Below are 10,286 nucleotides of genomic sequence, written 5' to 3' on the forward strand. Positions count from 1 at the left end.
ACAGAGCAACAATGACCACATAACTCTGCGAAGGGATGGAATGGCAAGTTTAGAGAGTGTTTGAGCTGGGAGATCTCAGAGAGCATCCAACCTGAACTTCCTTCTTTGCCAACAAGGAAACTGAGATCTGAACGGATTAAGTGCTTTGCCAAGTGCCACATAGATAGCTAGTGAATGACCAAGTGAGGGCTGGTACCTGATTGTGGTGACCCATAGTCTTTCTAGAGAGAATGGAATTTAGAAAAAAAATCCATTATTTCTTATGCTGATTATGCTGTCTCCTAAGGGCTGTCTTTCTCCTATGAGGTGGAAGGTGTAATGGAAGAACTCTGGTGTCTGAACTTGAACACAGGGTCTTCTACTCTCAGCCCTCTGTTCTTGGTTAAATTATTTAACCAATCTGGGTTCCTGTTCCCTGATCTTTGGAAAATACAAGCATAGGCACGGGTGAGCTTTAGAAACAATATATGCAAAAGCTAGTGTATAGTAAACACTTGAAAATGATAGCAATTATTATCATTGTATTTGAGGAAATCTTGTTTCCTAGTTGAAAGAAGTAGACACTGGGTTTAGACTGACAGGCTTCAAATCCTGCCTCCACCACTTCCTAGTCTTGGAGACTTAGTAGTTCTGCAAGCCTTGGATCCTTCACTTTTAAAATGGAGAAAACAAAAGTATCTAGTACATACATCTGTTGTTGTGGTTTAATGATAACAGTCACGTAATGTGTTTAATAGTGTATTGAATATTGAAAAGTTTGATAAGTGGTTGCCATTATTATAAGTATTTTTACCTTTGCCATAGAGGATATAGGGCAGGAGACAGTAGACTTTCTCTATAAAGGGTAAATAAGTTAATATCAGGTGTCGCATGTCATAAGCACTTTGTTGCAACTATTTAACTATGCTATTGCAGCAGGGAGGCAGCCATAGGTAATATGTAAATGAATGAGAATGGCTGTGTTCCAATAAAACTATATCTGCAAAAAACAGCCAATGGGCTAGACTTGGCCTGTGGACCATAGTTTGCCAACCCATGGTATAGTGCAATTAAGAATTCCTTCTCCATGACTTCTGGAAGAAGACACCCAGTTGATATAGGTAAAGAGGGCAGGTGTCTTTTTTCACGGAAAGAAGAACTAAATAATTCACCTTTGGCACGTTTCCTGTCTTCAAATCCTGTTCGTGGTAAAATTTACTAATAGCAGGGCAAGAGAGTCTCTTTTTTGCCCTCTGGTCATAGTTTGCTTTCTCCCTCAAGGCATGACCAGTCAGGTACATAAAGAGGCAAAGAACCTAATAATCAGCTCATCATAAGATCCATCATACACTCAGTTTCTATGCTGTCCTTGAATCTCATGTCATGATGCCAGCATACAAATAATGGATATCACTTGCAAATCCTGTGTACTTCTGGTATCAGCATGATTTGCACAGTCTCCTTTATTACAGACGCTAGGGGTTTTCAAATCCCCTGTTTGTGGAATCCTAGGTGGTTATGCCCTTGCTTTGATTGATTCCTAAGACCTTTTGTGAGAAGAAGGTCCTCAGAGACAAGGTATTTTTGGCCTTTGACACTGCCTGGTGATCTTTTTCCTGTGGTTCATGAACCTACCATGCAGAAGGTTGGATGGCCCACTTCTGGAAATGATTAAAGGTGGCACTTTGCTCCAGAGTGGAGGCATAATCTTATTAATCTGGTACCAGAGTACATTTTGTAGAGAGAGAAAAGGGAACTTTAAACTTGGCTGCTTTCACACATAGTATCGAGACAATTTATTTCCTACCCACTGATCTAGGTTCTGGGACTGCAAAAATTAAGGAGTGAACTCTGATAAATAAACACTCAGTTGCTTTATACAAAGCTTGGTGATTGCCAGCAATAGTCTAAATGGTGGGGAGCTAATCATTAGGGTGAGGCTCTAAGACTTTATCAACGGCAATGATACAAGGTTAAGTATTCCCCACAGAGCCCATGAGCAGAGAAAGCTATTTATGGGGGAAAAGGATGAGGTCCTTGTGGTCTCAGCAGAAACTGTGGCCAATTTTCTCTGGTTGAAGTCGGGGAGGGCAGTTAAAAAGCACTACAGTATTTGGTAGAAAAGGAACATTCTCTTTCATATTTCCAACAGTAAATCATCATGCTATTTTATTTTTTATTTTTTTTTATTTTTTTTTTTACATTTCTTTGAACTTTATTTTTTTAATTTAATTTAATTTAATTTAATTTTATTTTATTTTTTTTACAAATAGTTTATTGTCAAATTAGTTTCTACATAACACTCAGTGCTCATCCCCAAAGTGCCCTCCTTCATGCCCATCCTCCCCTCCCCCCCACATCCATCAGTCCTCAGTTTTTGTCAGCATTCAAGAGTCTCTCATGGTTTGCCTCTCTCCCTTTCCCCTACCATTTCCGCCCTTCTTCTCCCCCTTGGTCCTCCGTCAAGTTCCTCCTAATCCTCCTATACGTGCAAACATATGGTATTTGTCCTTCTCTGCCTGACTTATTTCGCTCAGCATAACACCCTCAAGGTCCATCCATGTTGCTACACATGGCCAGATTTCATTGTTTCTCATTGCCATGTAGTATTCCATGGTATAGATAAACCACATCTTCTTGATCCATTCGTCTGTTGATGGACACTTAAGCTCTTTCCATGTTTTAGCTATTGTGGAGAGTGCTGCTATGAACATTGGGGTACATGTGCTCCTATGCCTCAGCATTTCTGTATCCCTTGGGTAAATTCCTAGCAGTGCTATTGCTGGGTCATAAGGGAGGTCTATTGTTAGTTTCCTGAGGAACCTCCACACTGTTTTCCAGAGGGGCTGTACCAGTTTACATTCCCACCAACAGTGCAGGAGGGTGCCCGTTTCTCCACATCCTCGCCAGCATCTAGAGTTCTCTGATTTGCTCATTTTAGCCACTCTGACTGGCGTGAGGTGGTATCTCAGTGTGGTTTTGATTTGTATTTCCCTGATGAGGAGGGATGCTGAGCATCGTTTCATGTGTCTGTTGGCCATCTGGATGTCCTCTTTGGAGAAGTGTCTGTTCACATCATGCTATTTTAGAACCTTCATAGACAGATGTTGATAATTAACTTTCCCAGAATCCTCCATACTATAGACCTTTAACTCTCTGAGGGGGCATCATATTTGTCATTTTTAATCAGAGTTCTGGAGAGTTAGTAGGATATTACCTTGCCTGTTGTCAATTATGGTAATTTTCATACTGTTTAAAAATTTTTTTAAATGTCAATTTATTTTTAAGAGAGAGAGAGAGAGTCAGTGTGAATGGGGGAGGGACAGAGAGAGAGGGAGACACAGAATCTGAAGTAGGCTCCAGGCTCTGAGCTGTCAGCACAGAGCCCAATGTGGGGCTCAAACCCACGAACTGTGAGATCATGACCTGAGCTGAAGTTGGACACTTAACTGACTGAGTAACCTAGGCACCCTTCATATTGTTTTAATTATGTGAATAGTGTTTCTGTAGGTATTAAAGTATATTTAGTTTCTTGGGCATGATTTTATTTTGTTCTATCTAGACTAGCATTGACATTCCTTCAAAACGAACTCCTTTTATCTTACATTTCTTCATGTGCTACTTTCTGATTTCTGAGCTAACATTAAATTAAATTAAATTTAATTTAAATTAATTTTGTGTTAATACATGATGAACTAATATACAAGCTTTTATTTATTTATTTATTTTTAAATGTTTTTATTTCTTTCTAGGAGAGAGAGAGAGACAGCATGAGCAAGGAAGGGTCAGAGAGAGAGGAAGTCACAGACTGAAACAGGCTCCAGGCTCTGAGCTGGCAGTCAGCACAGAGCCCGACGCGGGGCTCGAACTCACGAACAGTGAGATCATGACCTAAGCGAAAGTCGGACGCTTAACCGACTAAGCCACCCAGGCGCCCCATATACAAGCTTTTAAAAGGCATTTACTTTTTGAACAGAAGATTCTGTGAGATATGGTACTTTAACCCAAAGAGATGACTCGTCAATGACATATTCGGTGTGGGGTGGTGCTCTGTGTGTGGTGGTGGTGGGGACAGTGGGAGTGGAGAGCAATACCTTATCATCTCTGAAGCTCTCACCACATAGCTGGCTACCCAGCTATGAATAAAGCCAGGTGCCCTTGTAGCAGACAGGTAGCACCAGACAGAGATGAGGCAGAAGGGGGCAGATAATGTGGGAGTTCGGTGAAAGGATTATAAGAAGAGCTTTCTTGGTCATGTCAGATCTATCCAAAAAGTCCAAAGGAGTGAGAGCCCATAGAGACCATTTAATTTGGCAAAAACATTTGGACTTTATGATCTTAAAGAGTAATTTCAGCTGTGTGGTGGACGTGAAAGCTGCATTTTAGATATCGTTGGAGAGAATGGGTTGTAAGTTAGTGAAGATAAGACTAAAACATGGCAATGTTTGCAGGCAGTTGCAAGGCCAAGTCATGGAAGCATAATGTGGAGAGAAGTGATGCTCCTAATCGTCTTGCTGGTGTCGTGGTGAGTGCACAGAAGAGGAGGGGATGGAAGCCACGGCCTCTGATAGCTCGGGAGGATTTTCCACAGATGGGGAATGAAGTATATTGGATGACAGAAGGAAAGGGACAGTGGAGGCTCAGTTGAGGATGCTGGAGAGGCAGAAGGGTTTGAATGAAAAGAGAGACCTCCCTTCTTTTAAGGCTGTGAGGGAAGGACTTAGAGGGAGATAAAGAGCCAAGGGAGGCCGATGGAGGATGACTGCTGAGTTGCTAAGTCCCTCTGGAGAAGCCATGTTCATGGCAAATGAAAACTCCACACACGTGCACATGCACACACACATAGCATGCTAACACACAAGAGTGAACGATGTATAGAAATGGAATACTTCTCACTTGGGCAGATTCTCCTTTGCAAGGGGTTAATCTTTTTTTTTTTTTTTTTTTTTTTACAAATAGTTTATTGTCAAATTAGTTTCCACATAACACTCAGTGCTCGTCCCCACAAGTGCCCTCCTCCATGCCCATCCCCCCTCCCCCCCACATCCATCAGTCCTCAGTTTTTGTCAGCATTCAAGAGTCTCTCATGGTTTGCCTCTCTTGCAAGGGGTTAATCTTAAAACGATTGCTATGATCAGCTCTTGTGGGTTTAGGGAGATGGAGAGAAAATTGTTCCCATATTCTTATTTAAGTCTCTTTTAAGTTCAAGAGTTGTTAGAGCTATTTTGATGCAATTCTTTGCCTACATGGTATAGATTATGGTGGAGCTAGCTGTATTTCATGGAGACATGAGATCACTATCCTTCCTTCCTTCTGTTCTTTCTTTTACAAACTGTTTTTTTTTTTCAAGTTTATTTATTTATTTTGAGAAAGCATTGGAGGGACAGAGAGAGAGAGAGAGAGAGAGAGAGAGAGAGGAGAGAACCTCAGGCAGGCTCCACACTCACATTGCAGGCTTGAACTCATGAACCCAAGTTCACCCACCATGAGTGAGATTATGACCTGAGACTGAACCAAGAGTTGGACTCTTAGCCAACTGAGCCACCCAGGTGCCCCTAAAAACTGATTTCTGAATGTTGAGCACATTCCAGGACTAAGACCTATAAAGTAGCCTTCACAATTTTCCCGGAACTACCTAGTGACCATTTCAAGATCTTTATTTAAGTTGGGACAACAGAAATAATAAGAAATCTACCAACTCCATGTCTGACTCATGTTTGGGGGCTCAGTAGACAGCATGTACATTTTGTAAATTCTCTTATACTGTTATTTTGGTTTACCTTGTTAGGAAATGCTAGGGGAAAACAATAATTAGTGCTTTACAATTGCCTTACAAAAAGACTGAAAATCCTTTAATTTCGTGTTTACTGTGATGACAGGCCTTCATTTCTGCCCCAACAGCTTATTCCCATCTGCAGTTCAGGACTGAGAGCTAATAGCTAAGATGATCCTCTTCTTGGGTTTGTAATCTTGGGATAAACTATAGGTCTTAGAAATGAATGAGTAAATTCATGTTTATCCGAAGTTCAAACATCCAGAGAGCTCGAATTAGCAGAGCATATTTCTAAAAGTGCTGGCTGGTGACAAACAACTTTCATAATTGTCAGCCAACGTTTCAAGTAATCCTGAGGTGCTGTCTGGATTATCAGAGAGGGATTCCTTTTTGTTGGATTTTGGTATTTGATTTCTTTCATTTGATTTCCTAATTTGCTGAAAACTGACAGAGTATGGTTTATTAAACCTTAGCCAGAATACTTGATTAGCAGGGGCACTGACTTTCTAGCCATTTTGTATGAATGGGCACAAAGGGAAAGAAAATCTTGCCATATTCCTTGTCTGGCAGAGGCCACAGAGGTGGCGAGGGAGAAAGTCCCTTCTTTTAAGTATGGCTGTATGCTGTGAAAATGGGAAAGGAAGGGTTCTACCTGGCATAACCACCTGAGTGCAACCATGAGAGGAGACAACACCCACAAAAGGGTTCTTTTTTTTTTTTTAAGTTTATTTATTTTGAGAGAGACAGAGACAGTGTGACTCAGGGAGGGGCAGAGAAGGAGAGAGAAAGAGAAACCCACTAACAGTGCAGAGCCTGATGTGTGGCTCGAACTTGCAAACTGTGAGATTAAGGCCTGAGCTGAAACCAAGGGTCTGATGTTTAACTGACTAGCCACCCAGGCAGCCAAAAAAGGTTCATTTATAACACCAGATTGCTGCTTATGTCACAAAGACACGGATGAGTAAAGCTGTTTCTCTGGTTCAATTCCCTGGGGAAAGCTGAGTGGTGGTGGTGGTGGTTGGGGGGGTGGGGGGTGGACGTCCTTGCCCCACCTGCCCAGCTGGTTAGGCTGGGACATGCCTTGCTGTTAATTTTACACAGAGCCCTCTCTTCTGTTAGTTGTTATTTTCCTTCCTCACTTCTGGACATTTCAGCGTATTCACTCGAAACATCATCACAGGAGAACTCGACTTTGACAGAAACCTCTCTGAAATTATTTTTTCCCCCTGTTCCGGCTTGCACTTGAATAATTCTCCATCAACAGCACGTCTGATTGAGTTGGCATCACAAACCCTTTTGTATGCTATTTTTTTTCCTTCAAGAAATATTAAAGTCTGAATAAAATTGGAATAGCTGCCTGGTAATGATCTCATTATATATAAATACAGAAGTGCTCACAGGGGAGATAATGACTCCAAGATGCAGGTATGCGGAGAATACCTATTATCTTTCAAGGAGTGGGCCCACATTCAACCCTCCTCCACAGACCCCCACACGTCCCTTTCAGCTTAAGGTTCAAGTTGCAGAAAACGAATGGCTGATTGAAGCTGGGAATAGGGTTTTTTTTTCCCCCTTCATGACATATGTTAGGAGATGAAAGAAACCTGGGCTGTGTGTTTACTCTTCATTTGGGACTTTCACATGTTCTGATTGATCGGAAAGACAAAAAGGCAGAAGGAGAGACATTTGGTGCTGGCTGAACACCATATCCATTCTCAATGTGAAGTTTCCTTGTTTGGTGAGGATAATTGTGATGAGGCAGTTCTGGGTATAGACGCCACTAAAAGATTTTTAAAAATAACATGCTCACTACCCAGTTTGAGTTCTTATATAGCAAAAGAACAAACACAGATGGTGGCAGTAGAGGTGGGGGCTGGGGTGGGAAAGGCCCTTCTAAAGTGGGAGTTTACTAGTTATTAGCCCTAGTATATCTTTTCTGGATGCCAGGGTATAAGCAGATGAGTTTAGCACATCACAGAGGACCACATATAGGGTTTGATTCCTGATATGAGCTAAGCAACACTGGAAAAAGTTTACTCCCTGTGATTAGCATTAAAAAAAAAAAAGAAACTGGGCAGGAGAGAGGGTAGACTACATTGCTCTAACTACCCCTGTTAGGTTCTAAAGGGATGTTTGTCTAAAGGGGGATTGTCACCTGCCATCTTAGAACAGAAAGGGAGATGACGTAGAGGAGGAGTTCTTGACTATTTCTAATGCCTAGGGTTATAAGGCCTATTTTTTCTTCTGATGTCCACATTAGGCATGATCCAAATACAAAATAGCATCATAAGCATAATTCTTTGGCACAAGGATGGTATGAATGGCAAAAATATTTTGCCCCTGGTTAAGTCTTTCATACAAGGTAGGTGGTATGCTGTTGAGCAATGACAATAAATTCCTATTGACTGAGAGAGAGTTATGGCCATAAAATCTAAAGAAGAAAGGGTTAGTCATACTAGACAGAGGCCTGTATGGCCTGAGGTGAGTCCCCTGGAATCACATGGGGCCATTCCTATTGTGGGGAGAGTTAGTACTATTGTTGGCTGCCAGTGGGTCCACATAATACACATGCTGTTTGATACACTGCTAACTTTCTCCCTAGTTTGTTTGTTTGTTTATTTATTTATTTTTTCTGGGTACAGTACACTTTATTGATGGTGCATGACAAGGTATGGCTCCCAGAGCCCCTCTCCTTCTTCAGGTGGCCTGGTATGGAAACTGTGGAGGTTGGGAGATTCCAAGTGTGTTGTGGGGTGAGTTGGGGCAAGGACTCTCCAGCAACTGAAGGCCTCTCTCTTCCTGCTGCTCTCTCTGGAGGCTCTTATTTCTTGGAAGCCATGGAGACCATAATGTCCACCACCTGGCTTCTGTAGCCAAATTCACTGTCTTTTCTTGGAATGAACTTGACAGAGTGGTCATTGAGAGGAATACCAGCCCCAGCATCAAAGGTGGAAGTGTGGGTGTCACTCTTAAAATTGTAGGAGACAAACTGGTCCTCAATGTAGCCCAGGATGTCCTTGAAGGGGTCCTCTGATGCCTACTTCCCCACCTTCTTGATTTCATAATATTTGGCAGCTTTCTTAAGGTGGCAGGTCAGATCCATGACTGACACATCAGGGGTAGGGACAAAGATAGCCTTGCCAGTGAGCTTTCCATTCAGCTCAGGGATGACCATGCCGATAGCCTTGGAAGTGCCAGGAGAAGCAGGGGTGATGTTCTGGGTGGCCCTTCAACTATCCATGGTCTTTTCAGTGGCATTGATGGCATGGACTGTGGTCATGAGACTCTCCTTGATGCCAAAGTTGTCATGGATGACCTTCGCCAGAGGGACCAACTAGTTGGTGGTGCAGAGGACATTGCTGACAATCTTGAGGGAGTTCTCATACTTCTCATCGTTCACACCCATCACAAGCATGATGGCATCGGCAGAAGGGGCAGAGATGATGACCCCCTTGGCCCCACTCTTCAAGTGAGCCCCAGCCTTTTCCATGGTGGTGAATACCCCAGTGGACACAGCATACTCATCAACATCCCATTTGATGTTGGTGGGATCTCACTCCTGGAACATGGAGATGGATTTTCCATTGATGACAAATTTCCTGTTCTCAGCCTTGACTGTGCCGTGCAATTTGTCATGGATGGTATCCTACTGAAACATATATTACCACGTAGTTGAGGTCAATGAAGGGGTCATTGATGGTGACAATATCCACTTTGACAGAATTAAAAGCAGTTCTGGTGACCAGGCACCTAATACAGCAAATTTGTGTACTCTGACCTTCACCATCATGTTTCAGGGACATGGCTGGCACTGCACCAGAAGATGCGGCTGTCTGTCAAAGGAAGAGCAGAGAGCCCCTAGTTTATGTTGTGTTGATATTTGTAATGCTTTGGCCCTTAGTAAAGAATCGTTTTTCTCCTCTTCCAGTGCTATAAGCACCACTTGTGCTCTGACTTTACTAGATGATGGCAATAGAATTTGAATTGAATTGTTTGTAGATATTGGGTGTTGGAACCCCACCTTCTTGTATTTTTCCTCATATTTTGCTTGTGGAGCAGTCTAGAGAAATCCCCAGTTCAGTAATTATATGTCCTCTGAATACCAAGTTATATTTCAGGATGCCTCCGTTTTTATGGTAATGATAAGTCATCATCATCATCATCATTTACTACTCTTTTTTTAATACTTATTTATTTTTGAGAGAGAGAGAGAGTGAGAGAGCATGAGAGCAAGTGGGGAAGGAGCAGAAAGAAAGGGAGAGAGAGAATCTCATCAGCTCTGCTCTGTCAGCACGGAGCCCGAGGTGGGTCTCAATCCCATGAACTGTGAGACCATGACTTGAGCCAAAACCAAGAGTCCGACACTTAACCAGTTGAGCCACCCAGGCACCTCATCATCTACTACTCTTTGAATGTTGAACACTAACCAGGCACTGTCCTACATGCCTTATACACCTTTTCTCATTTGACCCTTACAACTTTGGGAAGAGGATACCATTATAGTATTTTACAGATGATGTCATAGATAGTGGCT

At 42.3% G+C, this 10,286-nt stretch overlaps 1 pseudogene; it reads right to left on the minus strand.

Moving 5' to 3' along the window:
* Window positions 1–8,573: 8,573 nt before the first annotated feature.
* Window positions 8,574–9,555, minus strand: LOC120243113 (annotated as a pseudogene).
* Window positions 9,556–10,286: the final 731 nt, after the last annotated feature.

This window comes from Hyaena hyaena, unplaced genomic scaffold, assembly GCF_003009895.1.
Source record: "Hyaena hyaena isolate Hyena2069 unplaced genomic scaffold, ASM300989v1 scaffold_333, whole genome shotgun sequence".
In the NCBI taxonomy this organism is placed as follows: Eukaryota; Metazoa; Chordata; class Mammalia; order Carnivora; family Hyaenidae; genus Hyaena; species Hyaena hyaena.